The sequence below is a fragment of the Xyrauchen texanus genome, chromosome 3, assembly GCF_025860055.1.
Source record: "Xyrauchen texanus isolate HMW12.3.18 chromosome 3, RBS_HiC_50CHRs, whole genome shotgun sequence".
NCBI lineage: Eukaryota > Metazoa > Chordata > Actinopteri > Cypriniformes > Catostomidae > Xyrauchen > Xyrauchen texanus.
This window is the reverse complement of record NC_068278.1, coordinates 545001-568824: the sequence shown is the minus strand read 5'-3', so window position 1 is coordinate 568824 and position 23824 is coordinate 545001. Positions and strand designations below refer to the sequence as shown.

Sequence of the window (23824 nt, the reverse complement as noted above, 5' to 3'; positions counted from 1 at the left end):
CATAATTTCCTCGTTCATAATTAGTAAACCAATAGATACAGATGAACAAATCAAAACACTTGTTTTTGTATCATGCTGTAATTCCAGAAGCTGCATAAGTAAATCTGCTCTGTCTCTCCCTCGTGCAGCTACCAGCAGTGTTAAAAGTGTAAGTGCACACAGTGAGAAAGTGCTTTGTCACGTAATTACTGAACTTAAGATGTTACAGATGCATAAACGAGGGCGTTGATTCTAGGGGGGATGAGAATAATCCCCCCATATAATCAAAACAAGCAAGTACACCCTCCTCCCCAATATTTGTACTATGATTAATGGAAACATGTAAATGCTTCACGCTGAAAATCCCCCCAGTGTTCAACCAAATCTACACCATTGTGTATAAACCTTACCTGTTAATTCCATATCCAAATTGCGTTATACTGCATCACCGTTAGCGAGCGATGTGATAAAACTATATTGTTCCTGTTTATAATCAACTAAGCTGTTAACATTTCAAGCAGGTGTGCCTTTCATATCTTGGCGCTCCCTTATTATTCATAATGCATCACATTTGCAAGAAAGGCAGAAATAACAAAATCTCTAGTTCCATCCAGAGTCAGAAATGAACAGGGGCTCTGGGCAAAAATAATTCAAAATAAAATGTGCAGATGTCCAGTCAGTGGCGGATGCTCGTGCCATAAATGCACACAGAGAGTCACTCCACTTCACATGCTGCGCACCAGTTTGGTATCGTGCTGATGCACTAAAATTATCAAATGCTACAATGTAGTTCATAATAATATTAACAAAAAATAATATTTGGATGTGTTAAATAGCCTTGGTGTTAAATAAATTGTTACTAATGATACAATAATCATTTTAGCGAACATTAACCACGTTTGGTGTATGAATCATATCTCATAATGTTCATTGTTTTATTAAATTGTCTTGGAGATGCCAAGGAGTTTGAATATCTTGTTCCAAATCTGGAGAAATGCTGCCATCTACTCCTCTGTGTAGAGGAGTTATGTTTTTAGTTTTGTAGGCTATGTTAATTTAATAGCCAAAATATTTGGAAATATGTGAATGAGAAGAAAAAAAAATCAGTAACAATGTACATTATGCAATTTTGCAATTATTGAAACATGCTCATTTAAAATTAAATTAATTGTTTAAATTAAAGTATTTGACATAAAAGGACAACGGAGTCATAGAAAAAAATTACCTAAAAAACCCCTTCCTCCCATATGAGCTGTTTATGGAGTATGGTCCATGGAGTAAATGAAAAAGAAAACACTGAAGCATTTCAGGAGAGCTGATGCACCACTAATCAATAACACAAGTGTTCTTTGGGAAACTATGGGTTTACCCACATTTATTTGGATTTCCATCATAAGTTTGAATGAGCGAAACCCGATGTGTCCCAGTATAATGTGTGAACAAGATAAATGCAGTGTGCAATAAGTAGCATCTGTGCACCTATTCAAGTCAACATAAAATGTAAATAGATCCCATTAATACATGTTACTGGTTTTACTGTGGGCAGTTCATTGGTGGACGTTATTCCAAATATTTCATAAAAGTGCAATAACGCTGTCTCTGAACTGACTTTACTTTTCGGATGTCACAAATCACACATTTTGTATCCCCTCAAACCACTTGGCTCCATACTGGTATGTAACCAGTTCCTTATGATTAAAATCTAATCTCACCCTATATTATTTCTTGTTAGATTAAGAAGACAAGAGTAAGCAATATTTAAGCACTATGTACCATATGATGGAAAGGCTGCAGTTTCATTGACTGCTCACATTGAACGTGACTTACAATACACTTTATACCGGTTCAGTCAATCTGGAGTACCTGAGGTGTCTTTATAAAGGACACAATGGTGATAATTACTTGCTGGGTTTGAACCAACACCTTTAGATTACCCAGATTTTTAACGACTTGGCTATACTACCCCAGCATGCTGTAAGATTCTGCATGTAGCAGACTACTGTATATATGTTTATAGAAATCAGATTTGAGTGACCTCCAGCAAATCAGGGTATGTGGCGGCATTACTATCTCTTCTTCCCCCTCGGACTAGCATGACGTCATGATCAGAATAAGCCAATATAAAATTAGATCGGGCATGCTCTCCTCTCTTGGATAATTTTTTCCATTGCTCCCTAGATCATATTTAGCTCTCAGGTCTTTTAATAAAGGTTTGGGTTATTAATTAGAGGTTAATATTAGTACTCCCCAAGGCAGACAAGGGATGAACAATCGACTGCTCATGGTGCTGACATTAAGGCAATGGACTGCCAAGTCTGCCTAATGCCTGTGCTTTAGCAATATGCGCAGTAATTTTGCTGATGTCATGTAAGTTAATAAGTGAGAAAATAAGAGAGGATTCTTAGAAAGTCAGCAGTGAAACCTGAAACTAATCGCTCTCAAGGGCGATTCATCATGATAACTGATTCACCCGGCCAGCAGCCCCACTCAGCAGGAAAAAGAACACAACAAATAAATAAATAGATTGAGTAAGAATTGGAAATGAGACTTAGGATAAGTGTGAGGGATTGCTGAAAGAAATGTGGTTTGTGGTGTATTAATGGTTGTGGCAGGGCGGAGGGTGGGCCCGGGTCGTGATCCTACCAACCGGTCCCGTATTAGGCTAATCAAGCCTCTGAGGTTTAAATCCTCAGAGGCGAATCCTGCGCCCCTGGTCAGGGCCGCTGCCAGGGGCGCAGGATTCGCCTACCAGCCGCTGAAATGGTGAAATGGTGTTCCTTAGGGGCTGGTGAGAGTCACCAAAACTTCAGTCATCTTGCAATCGTGTTGTGCAATTGCTAACTTGCTTTTGCACTTCTCCCTGAGCACCTCACTTGACACCTTGGCTGGTGTGGATTTATAAGAAGTTTGTGCAGTGCTAGCTAACAAACACAGCACAACAATTAGCATTAGTGCAGGTGTCAATCAGGGCAGCTCTTGGTTTGGGAGCCAATGGGATGGAATGTGCCCTTGTGTGGTGAGCAGAAGGGAACAGGTGCTGTGGAAATCAAACATCGTTTGACTCAAAGTGACTATTTTGCAGGCTGCTGAGAGAACAGAGCGTTATTGAGCTCACCTCGTCAACCCCCTCGGAACATTCCAGCCCAATTGATTTGACCTCCTCTTCCCCTCACACACTGTCTCCAGACTAAAATTACCGCCCAGTGAAGATCATATAAATTACACAAATCAATCAGAAATGTGTTGTTTCATTTCTATGCTGAAAAATGTCTAACTTGACACAAATTACTATCAAAATACAACAGCCATTAAGAGGGAAATAAAGAACAATTAAGGCTTTGAGTTTGTTTCCAACTAGAGGTCTTCATGTGTCTACCCTAAACCGAGGACCTGAGAGCCGGCACCAATACATGTTTATACGGTCAGCCAGGTCCGGGTCGGGTCCCATTCTATTGCTGTGGGTCCCTGGTCTATTTAAAATTGTGTAATACCCGAGTCGATCCGAGAAGACACGGCCTTGATAAGACCGAGCTGATAATGATGGTGCTGCGTGAGTGTGTGTTTTGACTTGCAACATTGTAAAATTAGGAAGAGAAAGTGCAGGTGTGAATTAACCCTCTGGTGTCAATGGATATTTTCGTCATTACAGCAGAAACAACTTCAAATTCTCCGTCATTTTTGGGTATACAGATAAGTGTAAGACTTCATTAGAGACTATAAAGGGTCTAATTTTATTTGTGTACACTCACAAGAACAACAAAATCTTGTGCTTTTGTAAAATAAAGAAAATATAAAGGGTGAGCTGTCAGCAGTCTCTGTGTTCATGAGCATATTTCTGAAACACGTCACTAAAATGAACTTAAACTCCACGAATACTTTTCACACAAACATGAAACATATGTCTCAAGAAAGCTTAAAATGTCTACTTTTAAATAAAACAATTCAAATTTAAAACAAATATTCTCCTGCGATGTAATCTGTATGAAACAAAGCGATGTACGGTTTTCCTGGCTCAGCTTCATTATCTGTAATGTGATCCCACCCACCAGCAGAGCGCGCCATTCATACGCTAATGTGCTGAGACGCTCAAGGGAAATGGTAAACGCCCCCTAGTGCGAGATTTTATGTAAACACAACACAACTAAACTTTTCTGCGGATAGTGATGAAGAGTTAACATTTTCCTCAGAAGAAGAGCGGGACACCGATGAATGTTTGTATTTTGAAGAGAGACTTGATCCAGCAGAGGAAACAATTTCAGACGAGTAAGTCATTTAGTTTTCTTGCTGACATGCTATTTTATATAAACGTACGTATTTTACTAGTGGGACTGTTTCCAGACAGGATTCAAAGTATTGACATTTGAAATATGTCCTAATAAGCAAGTTTTAGTTACATTTAAATGTTGTTTTGGCTAAAGCAGGCATTTACGTTGTATGCTGTATCATATTAATATGATATGTAATATGATGTGTTCAGGTTAAATGAGTAAAATTCACTTTAAATATGCCCATATTAGAAAATCAGCATATTATAATGATTTCTGAAGGATCATGTGACACTGAAGTCTGCAGTAATGATGCTAAAAATTCAGCTTTGATCACAAATTGCATTTTACAATATATTCAAACAGAAAACTGTTCTTTTAAATTGTAAAATTAGTTCACACAATGTTTTTACTGTATTTTGGATCAAATAAATGCAGCCTTGGTGAGCAGAAGAGACTTCTTTTAACGGTAGTGTAGGTCTAAAATTAAGTAAAGTCTTTATGTAAAGAAAATGTATAGTCAGATTACTTCTTTTAACTTAAAACTTGATTTTGATCATTAAGTCTCCTCACATTCATTCTCTTTGTCACATTGCTCATTGATGGGTCCAGAGGAGTGGTCTTTTTATCCTCAGGTGTGAATCACATAAATATTTGTGATAGATCACACCTCCTCGCATATTACCTTTCAACACTAAAACTGTCATACAAAAGTTCAATTACTATATTGTTTTGTATGAATGAGTGATCAGGATGGTTTTCACATCATTTTGTAGCAAAACTCTAGGCTACAACATCCAGTTCTCAAAGGTCTTGTGGACAAATTTTTTAATATGTATTATATGACCTTATTTCAGTGACTTAAAATTAAAGTTTTTTCAAAAAACACGCATAAACTTTATTTTTTCAAAAATACAAACATGTACACACATGTTGCTCAGATAGTATTGTAGCCCAGTTTGTGCTGAATACAGCGTTATCAGACTTTAGCCATTAATATGTTTTTAAGCAACTGAAAAAAGCACAAATGTCAAGGCATGTCAAAACTTCTCCAGGGCCCAAAACACCCTCAGACCCCAGAGGGTTAAGGTGTTCAGGTCCGGCATTTTTGGTCCTGCATGGGAATGGGTCCAAGCTTTCAAATGATAGACGGGTCCGGTTAGGGTAGAACATTTCCAGGTCTCTTTGGGTAAAGGCACAAATTTTTTGGACCCGTGAAGACCTCTATTTCAAGTGTACACCAACAAACCACACCCAGGACAACTTGAACAGGTGATCTGAGGTTCAGTTCATTCAAGCTACAGTTCACAATTAGCATGAAAGTAATCCTTCCTAGCTGGCAGAAGTGAACATTTAGGTTGCGTCTTTGCACGCTCCTGGTCACAATTAAAGCATTTCTGAAATCCGCTCGTCTCCAAATAAATTACATTTCACAATTGCATTCTTTGCTTCCTTTGCAGTATATCCAAGGTAGACAAACGTAAGTGTGATTCTGTGTGTAAAAAGTAATATGTCCAGTAGGAAAAATATATAACACTGGCATCTTCTGGCAATTGAGTACAAAAGCAGCCCTAGATGAATTGAGCATATAACTAATCCACAGTGCATACATACGTAGGTCTCATTTTCCTGCCCACAGCTGAACCTGATCTTTACATAAACAGGTGTTCAGTAAAACAGCCTGAAGACTGCCATCAAAACACCCATAGTCAAAAACAGCATTCAATCCTAAATTATTGTAATACTTTTGACAGGTAATGTTCTAATAGTGTTTGTAATAGGGTCATTTTTAAAATTATAGTGATTACAGACAGCTTTTTAACTTTTACGACTTGGCAGCTGCCTCATTGTGGTTCAAATGAGTTCAGAGATTACTGTAATCATACATTGTAAAATGCTTATAAAAATGCACATTCTATATTAAATCACCAAGTTGCTATGTTGCTGTCAAGATTCACTGTTGTCTGCCCTGTGTTTCTCCCCTGTCATCTGTTCCCGGACTACACTTCCCATAATTCCCTGCCCTCATCACTGCCAGCTGTCCTTCATTGTCCTCACCTGTGTTTCATTTAGTCATTTTCCTTTGTGTATATAATGCCCTGTTGTTTGCTTGTTCTTTGTCAGTTGTTGTATGTATTTAGACCAACCATGTTTAACCAGTACCCTTTGTTGATCCTGATCCTGATCCTGATCCTGATCCTGATCCTGATCCTGATCCTGATCCTGATCCTGATCCTGATCCTGATCCTGATCCTGATCCTGTTCACCCATCGTGGATGTTTATTTTGTACTTGTTTATTATTATTTTCATTAAAATCCTTTGCTGCACCTAGATCCAGCTCTCTTGACTTCTTCCCAGGATCAAAGAACAACTGGATCTAGCGGCGTACTTCACTCAACTAAGGTGGATTTAACAATTTGAGAGTTCTCCCATTTCTAGGGAATTTCCGGAAACTGGAGATTGCACATGGAAGGAGTATGTGAGGCTAGTTTTGGAGACACTCTCTGCAGAGGAATCACCTCTCTCGATCCAGGTTTCGGCTTCCGAGTCTTCCACGCCTGAGTCTGCTCCAAACCCTGTCACAGCCACATCAGAATCTGCTCCATGTCACAACAACACCTCAACCTGCTCCTTGCCTTTTCACATCAATGGCCATGCCTGTCATGGCCAATGAGCCAATGCCCATGCCTACCACGGCCAATGAGCTGGAAGCCTCGTCCGTCCCAGAGCCAGCATTGCCAGCCTCGTCCGTCCCAGAGCCAGCGTTGCCAGCCTCGTCCGTCCTAGAGCCAGCGTTGCCAGACTCAGCCATCCCAGAACCAGCGTTGCCAGCTTCGGCCGTCCCAGAGCCTGCGTTGCCAGCCTTGGCTGTGCCAGAGCCTGCGTTGCCAACTTTGACCTCTCGGCGGAGGAAGAGGAAAAAGGCTTCCTTTTCCAAGTCTCTACCAGTGTTCTCGACCATTGAGGTCATTTCCTAGTGTCTCTGCCAGTGTTGACGACCACGGAGGTTGTTTCCAAGCCTCTGCCAGTATTCACGACCATGGAGGTCATTTCCAAAACTCTGCCATCCATGGCTCTGCTTCTCGAGCCTCCTACGACTCCATATTCCACGGCTCCACTCCTGTGGCCGTTTCCCTGGCCTCCTGACCATGTCTCAGTCCTGCTGAAACCTCCCAGACCTCCTGACCCTGTCTCGGCCCCACGACTGCCTCGGCCCTGTGGCCGACAACCAGGCCTCTTGATCCAGTCCCTAATCTGAGGTGGTCTCCTTTGTCTCCTGGCCGTCCACCTGATCAGCTCTGCTCTCCTGGCCGTCCGTCTGACCTGATCTGGTCTCCCTGGTGTTGTGGCTGTCCACGCAATCTGCTCTGGTTTCCCTGGTCTTGTGGCTGTCCTCATTCGATCTGTTCTGGTCTTCTGGCCATCCGCCTGATCTGCTCTGGTCTTCTGGCCATCCACCTGATCAGCTCTGCTCTCCTGGCCATCTACCTGATCTGCTCTGGTCTCCTTGGTCTCTAGCTCCATCTTGGCACTGCCTCCCTGTAGTTGCCCAGTTATTCTCATGTTGCTGTCAAGATTCACTGTTGTCTGCCCTGTCATCTGTTCCCAGACTACACTTCCCATAATTCCCTGCCCTCATCACTGCCAGCTGTCTTTCATTGTCCTCACCTGTGTTTCATTTAGTCATTATCCTTTGTGTATATAATGCCCTGTTGTTTGCTTATTCTTTGTCAGTTGCTGTATGTATTTAGACCACCCGTGTTTAACCAGTACCCTTTGTTGTTTTGTTCTTGTTGTCCCATCGTGGATGTTTATTTTGTACTTGTTTATTATTATTTTCATTAAAATCTGCCAGCCTAGATCCAGCTCTCTTGATTTCTTCCCAGTGTCACAGCTGCTTTGCAGCCTACAGTTGAACTACATCAGCTAACGAAAGACTTGTTTATTATGATTATTAATATAATTAAATGCCTACTATTCATTAAACATTAGTGTCTTTTAACATAATGCTGTTGCTGCTGTTTTATAAAATGTTCTGCCAAAGAACATACCCAATGTAAAATCACTGTAAAGATTTTTTTGCTTTAGTAAGAAAGTGATGATGTGGTAGTGGCTAAAGCACAGGGCTGTTAATCAGATACATAATGCCAAATACATAAATGTAAATGTTTTCTCAACTATTTTCATATCATGAAAATAACTGCATTGATATTCAAATAAATTCCATTGTACAGGTGAATTCTTCATTAACAATCCCTCTCTCTTCCCTAAGAGAGTTTAGATAATATTCAACGATGAATCATCAGGAACAATTGAGTATGTGCTGACGGAGGTGTGTCACACTCAGGATGTGGCGCCATGGTGCAACATTCTCTGACAGCTAGCTAAGAGAGTGTCTTTATTTATACAGCACTGTGATTAAAAAACTGACACACCTTAACTTTGGGAGGGTTCATCCAATGGTGTCCGAAAATGCTGCTGGCCGTCAAGTTACTTGGCAGAATGACAGCATCATTGTTACTGTCCCTGCATGACAACTCGCACTCCTCTCCTAAGAGATACAGAATAAGCAAATTATGAGTCAACAGACACCTTATGTAAATGTAAATATCACTTTAACATGCTTACCTGCTCATCCCTAAGACCCCCCCTCACCCCCACCCCACCCTACACACACCCTAAACACAACAACATATCATTACTGTAAAGCAAAATAATAATAATAATACATATAATAACATTTGTCATTACTATAATGTGGACAACATAATGATAAATAATGTTTTTTGCTTTAGTGCCTGTAAAACAAAAATGTTCTAAAGTAATGATGCCTCTTACTGTATTACAGAAAAACGAGTCTAATGACAATTACCATTTAGATTAATGGCAATTACAGTAAAATAAAATAAATACAAAAATTAAAAAAAGATTAAGTAAAATATTGGGATGCATTAGAGCAATGAGAATTTTTACATTGTAAAAATCATATAGCCCTAAATTGAGCTCCATTTTCTTTATGCAAAATATACAGTATTTCTCCATTTATTTCAAAGTACTGATGTACTGATGTATGCAGCTTACTAGGTACATTGTAAGGTAATGTAAAATGTAGTAAATGTTATCTCTCCTCAATGGTGGTGTTGTGGGCTAAAGCACATAACTGTTAATCAGAAGCCCCACAGCCACCACTATTGTGTCCTTGAGCAAGGCAGTTAACTCCAGGTTGCTCTTGGGGGATTGTCCCTGTAATAAGGGCTCTGTAATTTGCTTTGGATAAAAGCGTCTGCCAAATGCATAAATGTAAATGTCAAGAAAAAAAATAAAAATTATACAAAATTATATATATATATATATATATATATATATATATATATATATATATATATATATTTTTTTTTTTTTTTTTTTTTTTTTGCCTGTTCATTAGGTGCTACTAGAACTAATCAAAAAGGGGAAAAACATTAACACAGCAGTCAAGCTGTGTCTCAAGATGATTATGAGTATTTGAATATAAAAAGGATTTAGTTTGAAATGACATGTACCATGAAGAAAGAAAGATATTGCCACACTGGACTGGACTGTCATAATTATATTCTCCACAATACAACTACTGTATATATATTTTTTATATACTCTTTATTTTATTTTTTATTGTATGTGTATTCTATATTGTGTGTATTGTTTACTGTATATTCTATATCATTATTGTGTTGTGTAATTATGTGTACATTTGATATGTAAATTGTGTTGTGTAAATATTTTGTTTATTGTAATTGGTATATGTCTCGTCACTGTCATGACTGCTATGTTGCTCGGAACTGCACATAAGACTTTCACCTACTGTTGCACTTGTGTATATGGTCGTGTGACAATAAAGTGATTTGATTTGATAAAGAGAGCAAAAAACATGTTTCTATAAAAACTGAACTATAATATACGATTCCCAAAATATAATATGAATACTATTATAATGGATTTATCAAACTGATGTATGACTGATGTTTCATACTTGAGATTAATTTCCTTTGAGGTAGCTCAATTTTAACAGTGTCAGAAAGCTAAACAAAATGCAATAATCCAACATAAATTCCCTTAACCAAAATGCAACATACATTTTATTCTAAATACAAAATGTAACCTCCACAGGTCTGGAAAATTTGTAAAAAGAGCATATTGTCTCAAGCTGTGGTTCTCAACAGGGGGTTTGCTACCCAAAATGGGGTGTAGGTCTGATAGGGTCAAGGGTAGCAGGAAATAAAATGTAACTAACCATAAAATCGTTCATTGTTAGGATAGCAAAATAAAAGGGCTTATCAACTTTTAAAAGGGAGCAGAAAACACTTCCCATTTCTATTTTTTTTATTGATGTCAAAGGCTTTGTGTGCATTCAGTCTCTACAGTATTTTGGTGCAAATTCGTTTGCCACTTTCTAGAAGCTAGCAAAATTAGGCAGATTGCATCACATGCCCTCATGATTGAAAACCTCAAAAACAAAACTACACAACATAAAAAATATTACCCAGACCACATTAAATACGGGTTACATTTAGTTATGTGTTGGGTCACCACTCATTGTCCAATGTAAAATTTGGATCCTGAAGCAAAACCAGCTGAGAACCACTGGTCTACAGCACCAGAGGAATGAGAAGCACATTTCTGAAAGGTGTCTCTGTACATTTCAAGGGTCAGAGCAGTGTTCTCACCTATGCCGTGTCCCTTCTTGCAGCTGATTTGGATGCTGGGATGCAGGTTCTGAGGGAGAGAGCATTGACCCTTCAGCTGCGGGCATAAGTGAAAACTTCCAGTCCATTTCCCATCCTTTTTGCAGCGGATGGGATTGTTGCTGACCCCCTGTTGTGAGGGCAAGAGACCTGTAACAACGTACTTCACTTCGAAACTCTTATCTTACAGTAAATAAAAATTACTGATCAAGACAATTATTTCTTAACGTGTGTAACTCAGCATCTGAAAACAAATGCAATCGAATTGTATTTATTTATTTATTTTCATTTGGGGTCTTTTGGTTTGTTAGACAGATGTGACTTGTTACTTAATTAGTGAAATCTGACAATAGAGAGTAACATTTGGGTTACATTTGTTTTCTCCATCGACTTCATAGACATAGATTTTTAATTACCTTAAAGGGGTCATGACATGAGTAATCAAATTGTTTTTGATCTTTTGACATATAAGAGGCAATTTATTGTACAATTACAAGAGTATGTAATGACCACTTCAATTCAGAAGTCAAAACTCAAAAAAGAGCATTAAATCAAGCTGCAAAACAGCTCATTTTGAATATGTGGAACTTTTGACATCACATGGACCAAATACATCTGCATATGACTGCCTCTTCAGCAAGACATCAATGCCTTTTTTCGTCTTTGCACACTTGGCCCTGCCCACTAGTGCTCAGTTAGTCACACAGGAGAGATGTGCCCATAATGGTAGATTCATCTACGCCAATAGATGAATATGAAGGCATATGAAGGTGTCATGTGTAATCTAGATTACACATGACACTTTCATATCTGGATTTAAATTATTTTCTACGTAAAAAATTTTGAAATGCTTTTACCATTATAATGCCTCTCATGCCACTTTTGAAAGATGCAATGTCAAGTTATAACTCCAAAAAAAGAGACCCCATTCTGTTTGATCTTGCTGTTTGCATTCTTGCTGTTGTGCTGTTTTGAAGGCGTCCTGGACTGTTTTTGAACCCATTTGTGATATTTTTAATCGTTGGTATTTTGTAAACATGAATAGATAAACATATTTGATTGTATTGATGTATTTCCGCACAACAATGTCGATGTGTGGCACGATTTAAGAGTAATACAAGTGCAACTTTTAAAAAAAAAGAGTCTGATACTGCTGCTGAAACTGACTGGGAGAAACACATGCTGTTCTGTGTGTAAACAAACCGGAAAAATGTGAGATGTCACTCTGGTGAAGGCCAGTGTCTATGCTTTGGGCTGTTGAAGCCAGTTGAAGCACCCCAACAATCCGGTGGATTTTATTACATTTGCGTACTCAGAAGATTTCAGCGTGGAATGCTTGTGAAACAGTCACAATATTGTATAATTCAGTGTTTCCCAAAAATATTTCTGCCACGGCACACTTTTTTTGACTAAAAAATTCTATGGCACACCACTATCTCACATAGGCTAACCATCTTCAATATTTTCCCTTTTAAAGAACTTGTCCATGTCTTAGTAGTGTGTTTACTTTTTAATTCTACTTTTTTAAGAATACAATTGTGCAGAATTAGCAGCAAAATAAAAAATATTTTGGTTAGGCTTGCTTCTGTTTCACAAATGTGTTCAATTTTTTATTTGTTCAGTGACCACTTCTGGAAATGTCACTATGGGCATCTTATGTGCTATGAGTTAGTCAGTGAATCATTTTGAGTCATTCATGACCGAAATCTACTTTATAGTGTTTAAGCATTAACAAAGCAGATCTATGACTATAGATCTGCTTTGTTAATGCTTAAACACTATAAAGATTCCTTCAGTCTGAGCATTATTTTTCATCCAAAAAGACAATAATAATACTCTTTAATAATAAAAATAGTGAGTTTCAATAACGTACTTCTCCTTTATTAAAACTTGCATGGCTACAAATCTACTGACTTCAGTATAAGAATTATAACACGCAGATCTATGGTATTATTTTCCTAAAGTAGTCTATTTAAACTGCTGAGCATGGCTTTTTGTCAAGCGCCGCATTGCCCTCCACATGATGTGTATCTACAATCACAGTGATTGTGGCATTCAAGATGGCAGCTTGTCTTTAGGCACGTGTTTGTTGGTCTGATTTATTTAAGTGTTTCATTTAAGTGTTTTTATTTAAGATGTGCTTGTTATTTTAACATTCAGACATCGTCTTTAAAATGCGGATATTTTTTCTGCCGCTTTACGTGTGTGGCGGCATGGTGCTGTGGATGTCTGGGGTTGGCGTGTCTCCTGGCTTCGAGGACGGCATTGGAGAAGGTGTACCTGCGCTCAATCAGTGGCCTGTTCTACATGCCGGGACTGTATCAGAGTTGATTAAGGTTCCTACTCCGTTGATTCGTCTGTCTTGGAAGGATTTCTCTCTTGTGTTGTCCCTCTTTTCTGGAGATGCACTTTATTGAACTTTATTGTGAAACTATATGTGCTGCCGTCTTGACCAGGACTCCCTGGAAGAAGAGATTGTATTATCTCAATGGGACCTTCCAGGTTAATTAAAGGATACAATAATAATAATAATAATGACAAGCACTACAGAAAGCGTCACAGAGGGGCGATTTTATGAGTTTGCCACATAAAAAAGCGGGAGGTGTGCACAATAAACATTGAAAACATGTATTTGGAAGAGAGAAAATAAGTTTGCAGTTGCTTTGATAGCAGAAAGTAATAACAAGGACTCGTTTATGTTTAGGTCTAAGAGCTTTCTTGGTGAATTTAAATTAGTTAAATAAATGGGGTCTGATATATGTAACGATAATGTAAAATTACGACACATTCAATGTCTCTTCACAAATATGGACAGTTTTTAAATATTTCTTGTTGCTTAATACTCTCAAAGACATTGTTGGTGAAGCAAAAACGTGTGTGAAAAACACTTTGGTGTAAAGATTTCAATGTATTCTGCAGTGCTGACGTGAGTCATGTGAAAGGCCCTTAACACATAAATATCAGTCACTTTTGCACATTAATCATTGCTCTTCACAATCACAAAAGTGACTGATTATGGTTTCAAAATGGTGAATTTCTCTGAAAAGTGAGGAGTTTGGATCCCTGAAATTATTATATATTTTTTTCATACATTTATTTTGTGGAATTTTATAATTTTCCACGGCACACCTGACAATCTTTCATGGCACACTAGTGTGCTGCGGCACAGTGGTTGGGAAACACTGATATAATTCAAGCTTTGCAAAGGAACTGTAATTGGAAGGTGGAACAGATCAAATTGGACTATTGGAACACAAAAATTTTAGTAACCAATACCATTCATGAATTTTTTAAATGTCATTCCTGTTTGATAGATTATGGTGATGCTTGAGTGAACAGTTTTATAGATTTAGATGAAATGTGTTGGGTGTAAGTTATATGTTAACCATGAAAATTAGTTTTATAATGTTGTGTGAAGTTCATTTTCTTCAGATTGAGTTTCAAATATGGCTGTACTGGAAGGGCTGCATGATGTAACTAATCACATCAGTGGGCATTTACTTTGAAGTCTTAAAGGGTCAGACAGCATAAAATCAAGTGTTTCAGACAGAGGGCCAGAGATAGGTTGGAAAATTATTATATATTACTAAATTATGACTGTTTTGGTGCAAAAAATGTATATATAAAAAAAAAAAAATAAACTTGAGTGGACCTCATGGAAGATAACAAAATTCTAGAAAAAAAAAACAAAAGAGTTGTAATGACCACTATAACATCTATTTTGTCTATACTGACAATTAACAACTTTAAATCAATAGTGTATATTTTTTTCTAGAGTTTTAAATTTGAGAGTTTTCAACTAAATACTTTGCAATGCTTCACAGGATTTTAATGAATTCCCTCACTACAGACGTTAAGTACACAGTCTTGTTCCTTTGTCTTTTTTCTGAATTTCAAATACTTTTTTTTTATGAAATCAAAGTTTGTAATGTTGTGATTCACCTTGGTGTTGTTTGATTTGGTTCATGGCTTCGAACGTTTTTATGAAGAATGTTATGATACCCCTATGGAAATAATGAATGGGAAAAATCCTTCTGAGCCAAGGCGGCTAAAAAAAGTGGGTGGGTACTGTAATGCTCTATTTGAGACAAATATAATGATTTTTTCCTTTTTCTTTTTTTGCAGTTTTTTTTGCAGTTTTTTGTGAACTTTACATTATATGTGTCATTATTTTGTCAGTACAAAACTTGTGTGATGGTTATTTATGTACGTGACATTGCAGTCAGTTATTCACTAAAAGAAGAGGCATGCAAAAATAAAAATACTAATGCTCTGTATCACATCTGTTGCACACTTTGATGTCAAAGTGATTCTTCATATAATATTTTTCCCCTGATGAACACAGTTGAGTCGAGACTGGGCAAGGTACATGAGCAATCAGGAATAGAACAATGTCATAAATATGAATATAAATACAGACCTGTTTACATGGAGGAGATTGTCCAAGCATGTGGTCGGCCCCATTGAAGTGGATCCAGCAGGTGCTGTCAAATTTAAACTCGTCTGTGCACTGGTACATGCCGTGGAAGACAGAGGGTGGAGGGGGACAAGTCACCGGCTCACACCAGCCTTCCAACCAGCGGCCATCTTCTGTGCACTGACGCTTAAACACTCGCCTGCAGAAAAAACAGACTGCTGTCACACACAATAATCCAATCCCTTCATCACAGAAATCAAATTAAATCACTTTATTGTCACACTACCATGTACACAAGTGCAACAGTAGGTGAAATTCTTGTGTGCAGTTCCGAGTAACATAGCAGTTATGACATTGAAGAGACATATACCAATTACAGTAAACAACATACTTACACAACACAATTTACATATCAAATGTACACATACTTACACAACACAATAATTATACACAATGTACAGTAAACAATACACACAATATAGAATACACAATATACAGTACAATAAGAAGAGTATATGATATATATATATATATATATATATATATATATATATATATATATATATATATATATATATAGTGAGAACAGACCATGACTCGGGTGGCTGGAGTCTCTGATGATCCTCCAAGCTTTTCCCACACCGCCTGGTATATATGTCCTGGAGGGAGGGAAGCTCACCTCCGATGATGTTTCTGGCAGTTTGCACCACCCTTTGCAGGGCTTTGCGGTTGTGGGTGGTGCTATTGCCGTACCAGGCGGTGATGCAGCCAGTCAGGACGCTCTCTACAGTACTAGTGTAGAACCGTGTGAGGATGTGGTGGTTCATTCCAAACTTCCTCGGCCGTCTCAGGAAGAAGAGGCGCTGGTGAGCCTTCTTCACAACGGCCTCAGTGTGGACGGACCATGTGAGTTCCTCAGTAATGTGGACACCGAGGAACTTGAAACTGCTGACTCTCTCTACCGGTGCTCCATTGATGGTGATGGGGCTGTGTTCTCCGTCTTTCTTCCTGAAGTCCACTACAAGCTCTTTGGTTTTACTGACGTTGAGGGAGAGGTTGTGCCCCTGACACCAGCATGTCAGAGTGTGCACCTCCTCTCTGTAGGCTGTTTCATCATTGTCTGTGATCAGACCTACCACCGTCGTATCGTCAGCAAATTAATGATGGCATTGGAGCTATGTGTTGCCACATAGTCATGTGTGTATAGTGAATACAGGAGTGGGCTGAGAACACAGCCCTGTGGGGCTCCAGTGTTGAGGGTCAGTGATGAGGAGATGTTGCTGCCCATTCTAACCACCTGACATCTGCCTGACAGGAAATCCAGGATCCAGCTACACAGTGAGCTGTTTAAGCCCAGAGCCCAGAGTTTCTCATCAAGCTTGGAGGGCACTATGGTGTTGAATGCTGAGCTGTAGTCCACAAACAGCATTCTCATCAGTGGAGCGGTTGTTGCGGTAGGCAAACTGCAATGGGTCCAAAGAAGGGGGCAGCACAGAGCAGATGTAATCTCTGATTAACCTCTCTAAGCATTTGCTAATGATGGGGGTCAGAGCAACAGGACGCCAGTCATTTAAGCAAGTGATTATGGCTTGCTTCGGTACAGGCACAATGGTTGATGTTTTGAAGCATGTGGGGACTACACACAGGGAGAGGGACAGATTGAAAATGTCCGTAAAAACACCAGCCAGTTGATTCGCGCACGCTCTGATGACGCGGCCCGGAATGCCGTCTGGACCCGCGGCTTTACAGATGTTCACCCGTCAGAAGGATCGGGTTACATCCACAACAGAGACGGAGAGTGAACCAACCTCTGTAGTGTCAGCCGTGAGTGCTCTCTCTGCGAGGGCGGTCTTGTTGTCCTCAAAACGAGCATAAAATTTATTACAATCGTCCAGGAGAGATGCAGCGGTGTTCACGGCGGAGTCTTTATTCCGCCGTGGGAATAAAGGAACTGTTCATTTGTTAAAAAGTTTCAATTTGTGTTTTATGATAAAACCCTGATTAGGTGTTCTGAGTGGTTTTTAGTGCTTTAAAACATGGGCTTTCAACAGGGGATCCGCAAATTATTTTTTATCCACCATTGGCACTCGTAATAACCACTCACTCACAAGCCAGTGATAGTGAGAGAGAGGAGTATACATTTTTATCCATCGAAATGCCAAATGTTCCGCTTTCTTGCAATAATCCTGCTTAGGGATGGGTGATACCACTTATTTTCTTTTCGATTCGATACCATGTACTTTTAGGCCTGTATCGCCGATATTGATTCCAATACCGATACCTCAAATAAATTTAATGTTTACTAATCCTTTGGATAAAATTAGCAACTTAAATTATTAATTTTTAAATATATTTATAGGACAAAGCAGAATACTTTAGTATCGATCCATCCATCCCTACCACTGCTCAGTGCTCACCAAGAGCTGCTCAAAGCATGACACACATACAGCTCAGCAGTAGTGGGTCACGTGAGTAAACGCATCTGCTTTGCGTTGGTCACGATTTGCGGTTGAGCAAGTGACAGCCTACAGTTTCTTGTAATATTAGTTGCTTTATGCTTTCAGAACAATAGCCTACTTGCCTGGTGTTAATAAATTGTTATCGCTGAGATTATCAAACGGGCATACATGGTCCTTAACGTTCCCCACACACAAGACTCTCAATTTGACTATCAAATCAACATAATTAAAGCTGCACTCTGTAATTTCTACTCCTAATGAAATGAACAGTAATTTTAAAATATATGTATAAAATCATGATCACTCACATGAGATGAAGACAGAATCGGTCTGTCTGTATGTCTGTCTTTTTCTTTATTTATTACAAAAGGTAGTGTCATCCCAACTATTTTCATTTCTACAGAGAAATGGTATTTAGCCCCCGTCACAGTAAAGAGACTGTGCTTAATGACTTTTTTCATCTGATTGCGCATAGCATTTGTGGACTTACATTAGCATGGTTTAGGTCCAATTTATCAGGCCGCTACCACTTTGTAAGTGTAAACGGTGAATTGTCAAATCAAACAAAAGTTAAGTGCCACAGGAATTATCACGAATCTTGGAATAAGTGTCCACTCTCATGCCAGCAATACCCAACTTTATTTTTCTTCTAAACCCAACAAAATTTCACAATTCTCCAAATTAGCAGTGTATCAATGAAATCAAAGATTGGATGGCCAGAAATGTTCTATTCAATTCTGACAAAACAGAATTGAATAAAAGAACAGAATTTTTTCATACTAATTATTGGACCAAAAACCTCTAAAAACAAGCCGCTAAAATATAATTTGAATCTCAATGCTTGTACTGTTACATCATCTTCTACAGCGAAGAAATTAGGTGTTCTTTTTATACCAGTCTGTCCTTTGACAATCAAAAGTGCTGACTAGAACCAAGAAATATGATAATATTAGCCCCTTTCTATCATCATTACATTGAATACCTGTTAAATTTCATATACATTTTTAAGTTCTGTTAACTACATACCAAGTTTGAATGGTGTAACCCATTCAAACTTAAATCCATCACCAAGTAAATCCATCACGTTCATTACGATCACAAAATTCTGGCTAGTTAATAGTTCCTAGAATACCAAAATTCACAAAAGGAGGTAGAGGTTCCTATTTGTCTCCTAAACTATGGAATAGTCTCCGTAACACTGTTCGGGATGCAGACACACTCACTCAGTTTAAGTCTAGACTAAAGACTCTATTTAGCTAGGCATACACCTAATATATCCATCAACTTACAAATTAGACTGCTGTAGATAGGTCTGCCAGAACCAGAAACATTTATCAGAAACATTTCTCATAACATATAACCCTGCAATAAATTGAATGGCATCTATGCTAATATTATTCTATTTGTTTCCCTCTCTCAACCCCGGGATTTATATCCTGAGGTTACCAGAGCTGGCCAGATCCAGCTCCGTTCCTGCTTGGTGTCGGACTCCACTGCTACGTGTGGCTGAGTGATGATGACAAACTACAGCCAGTGTTAGCCAAACATCAATTCAGCATTTTACAATGGACTTCAGAGTATGAACTGATGCCAACTCCAACTGTAAGTCATCAGATACTTCATATGCCTCTGCCTGAAACTTGGACTTAGTATGGACCCCACCGAACCTCACCAAAATGACCTGCCGGTTTAACTGTGATGCACTTCATTGATCTCTGCTTGCATCACTTTTGTCTATTGATGGACTACACTCTTGAAATGGAATACATAGAATATAAATTAATTGCTAACAAAAGCCGTCATCAGCCAACTAAAAATGCATCTATGTGAACTTCTGTTGTTAATCCAGGATGGACTTCAAAAACATTAGTCATTAATTTTACAGTTCATACTAAATCTTTGTTTAAACACTGACCCTTAACACTTTCTTAGTTTACAAATTTTAAACCATGACTTAAACTGCACACATTAACTAATATAGGCATTATATTCATGCTGTTTTGCCAGAGGGAAACTGGCCTCCACAGTGAGCCTGGTTTCTTTCAAGGTTATTTTTCTCCATTAACCAACATCTTTTGAGTTTTGTGATCCTTGCCACAGACGCCTTCGGCTTGCTCACCGGTATAATAAATACAATTATAATTTAATTACTTATTTTTATACACAATTTACAATCATATTTAACTCTAACAATAAACTGTAATATCTATAAAGTCTTAAAGCATAATTTTCTGTAAAGCTGCTTTGAAACAATGTGTGTTGTGAAAAGTGCTATACATCTAAAAAATACTTGACTTTTAGGAGGGGGTATGGCAAAATTATTAACAAGGAAAATTAAAAATGTCACTTCATGTCCAAAATGTTGCAGACCACTTGTTGTACATCATTCATTGATTATTTCAATGGCGTTGCAATGTAAACAACATAAAATATGTACATACTTATATTACATATGGTACATATGGTAACCTACCATACATGTTTTTAAAAATATAAAACACAACACTCAATTTTATACTATACAACATGCTACAGGGGTCCCGGATCTGTCTGCCTACCCACAAATGGTTGAAGATCCCTGCTTTACAATGTGCAAAGGGTGCACTGAGTGGTTCCTAAGGTATTGATAGCTGGTTGCTTGAATGCTCTGGGTGTTTGCAAGGGTGTTGATATGTGGTTAATACTGAAAATTATTCTGAGTGTTTGTTAGAGTGTTACTAGGTTGTTGCAATGGTGCTCTGGGTTGTTGCTAAGTGGTTACTTACTTACTCAAGTCTCAATAGCTGGGTTTCCATCCAAGTTACGAGTTATGCAGAAAGTCTGACTATCGCAAAACTATTTTAGAATAAAGCGGAGCTTCCATCCTATGTCTCAAGAGGACCATATCGTCACATCCATGGAATTTTGTGTTAAAAAGAAATGTAAGTTGGAGCCACTGGGGAAGCCACAGTGGCTCTTTTATGAAAAGTAATAAATAACTTGGTTTAGATTGCACAGTTGCAAGGCTGTGATGAACCTCATGTTTGCTATTGATTGCCAACAGATGCCTTTAATCCAAGAGAAACAGGCAGAGTGGGGATGTAATAGTAACCTATCATTTTGAAGATAGGCTTTGGCATTTCCATATGACCAGAGCTACATTTGAGACGCCATGCAATGATACTGGTCTGCTGGATAGTCCTGTTATGATTGAATTATTCAGTCACGTGACTTGTTGTGGAGAAGTCACATTACTTTTTTAACATGCATCTAGACATTTCTTTTAGTAAAGGCATTTCCATCTTAGTTTATATGCATGACATCTTACAAAAAAATGTATCCACCTCATTCAAGCACACACATTTTCTTAGCATGTTTTAGCAATTTTATTTGCATCATGGTGTTTCCATCCAGCATTTTTTATGCAATATTTCAAAATGTGCAAATGTTTTTCCAATTTGTTTTAAGTAGATGGAAACCCATCTGACACACCTCATAAAGATGTCAAGATAATAATGGAACACCATTATTGGAAAAATAATAATCCTAAGTGTGCTGACCTCTTTGGCTTGTTGGCCACATGGTATCCAGGTTTGCATTTGTATTTGCAGAGGCTGCCCACTTTAAGAACTGTTTCATTACAGCGTTTGGTCTGCAGCACAGCGTTGGCCACTGGAGGTGGTGCCAGACAGCGCAACTCACACAAAGCTTCTGGGAACGACCACAGACCGTCTTCCATACAGGTCAGTGTGTTATTAGTTCCTACAGATGAGACAGACAGCAGGTTCATTAAAATTTCAAAGACACATCAGAACAAACATCTACATAAAACCTATATATGCTAGCTATAGGATTCTTTCATTACGTAATTTATCATGTAAAGTATGTAAAGGCTACTTCCATTGTTTCATAGTTTGAATGATTTCTGACCAACATTATTTGGTGGGAAATAAGTGTCAGAGGAGTTATCAATAATAACAAAAGAACTCATGATATTTGATGTCACTGACGTCAAACCTGTCTCGATGCATCTTGATGTGCTATATTTGATGTGCAGGAGCACAAGTGATATTTGAGAGCTCTGGCAGAAGGGAAAATTAACAGAGGACAATGATTGTCTATTTCTTACACAAAGCTAGTTTATAACTTCACAAGACTTGTATTATGACATATTTACTACTTTATGATACTTCTGTTTTATTAATGTTTGGGGCTAAACTGCCACTGGTTATTCTATGCTTTTGTTGTATGGATCATACATTTTGCAATCTTGTAAACAATCCTGTTTTGAATTCCCAAAAAAAAAAAATTATAATATGGGTTTGTAATGAGAGTGATGTCATGATTACAGAGTTTTCATTTATGCATGAACTATTACTTTGGGATGGGGATAAAGAAACTTGCTACTGCTAGAACATACACAGAGATACTAAGCTGCTGTTGCTGCAAAATTAGACAAATACAATCCCCATATAGCAGATCTAAACAAGTGGAGCTGGGGAGGAAGAGGGTTTTAGAGAATACTCTTCTAGCGTGCTGCAGTGAAACCGGCTTACTTGAAAACTGAGCAAATTTAAAAGTTAGGCAAAGGAGAGTATGCAAGTTTATTACACACCAAAGGGCATCAGCTTACACCATGTGAGCTGATTGGCTTGACATCACATGTGAGTTGGCTGATTGGATAAGAGATAACAAGTTCAAAAATTAAGCAATTGATAACATAGAAATAATTATGAATATAAATAATAAATGCAATTTTATAACAGGTAATTAAGAGGTGATTAACAACTGAATGTATTTAATTTCTGTTGCTTTTATATTATCTATTGCCCTAATATCGGTTTCTCTCTGAGACAGCAGGTGGCACCCAATCTGTTGTCGTTCATTGTCTAGATATTACAGAAGCTCTCAGCGGTAAATGTTGATTGATGACATTGTTTCTTGCTAGACCGCCTTCATTAAAGTTTAGTTGGGCCCAGTATACTTTATCAATATTGAGAAGGCTTCAAAATGTGTAAAGTGCTTTAACAATATCAGTTGCTTCATAGAAATACATTTCAATCACTGAAACATTATCACATCTGATTTCATCTTTTCATTTTTGTTCTAGATCATTATGTTCATTTTGTCAGTGCCATGTGGATGCTGAGTGGCTTTGACAGAATCAAGGATATATATATATATATATATATATATATATATATATATATATATATATATATATATATATATATATATATATATATATACTACTGGTCAAATGTTTTGAAACACTTTATTCTTTATTATATTTCTATTTTTTTTTTTTTTTTTTCACATTTTAGAATAATAGTGAAGTCATCAAAACTATGGAACAACATAAATGGAACCATGGGAATTATGTTATGACTATACAAAATCCTAAATAAATCAAAACTGTGTTACATTTTAGCATCTTCAAAGTAGTCACCCTTTGCCAATTTCTAGGCATGTACTCAACCAACTTCTTGATGTATCACCCTGGGATGATTTTTAAACAGTATTGAAGGAGTTCCCATCTTTGTTGACGACTTATTGGCTGCTAATCTTTATTATTTGGTCCAAATCATCCATTTCAAAAACTTTTTTTTTTTATAAAATTTTAGTTTTATAATGAAATAAATTAATATGGTGGCACAAATTTATTTTTGTCTACAAAACTTATTTCAAACATTTAAGCATTTGCCTTCAGATCAAAAGATTTTTAAGATCATGAGAAACATTTCAGTCAAGTGTTTCAAAACTTTTGACCGGTAGAATGTATATACAGTATATACATACACATTCACTGGTCACTTTATAAGGTACACCTGTACATAAACTCATTCATGCGATTATCTAATCAGCCAATTGTGTGGCAGCAGTGTAATTTTATAAAATCATGCAGATATGGGTCTGGAGCTTCAGTTAATGTTCACATGAACAATCAGAATGGGGAAAAAATGTGACCTCAGGGATTTAGACCGTGGCATGATTGTTGGTGC

The 23824-nt window shown here is 37.8% G+C and overlaps 1 pseudogene; it reads right to left on the bottom strand.

Moving 5' to 3' along the window:
* Positions 1 to 23824, bottom strand: part of LOC127633142 (pappalysin-1-like) — a 359290-nt pseudogene that overhangs the window by 22433 nt on the left and 313033 nt on the right.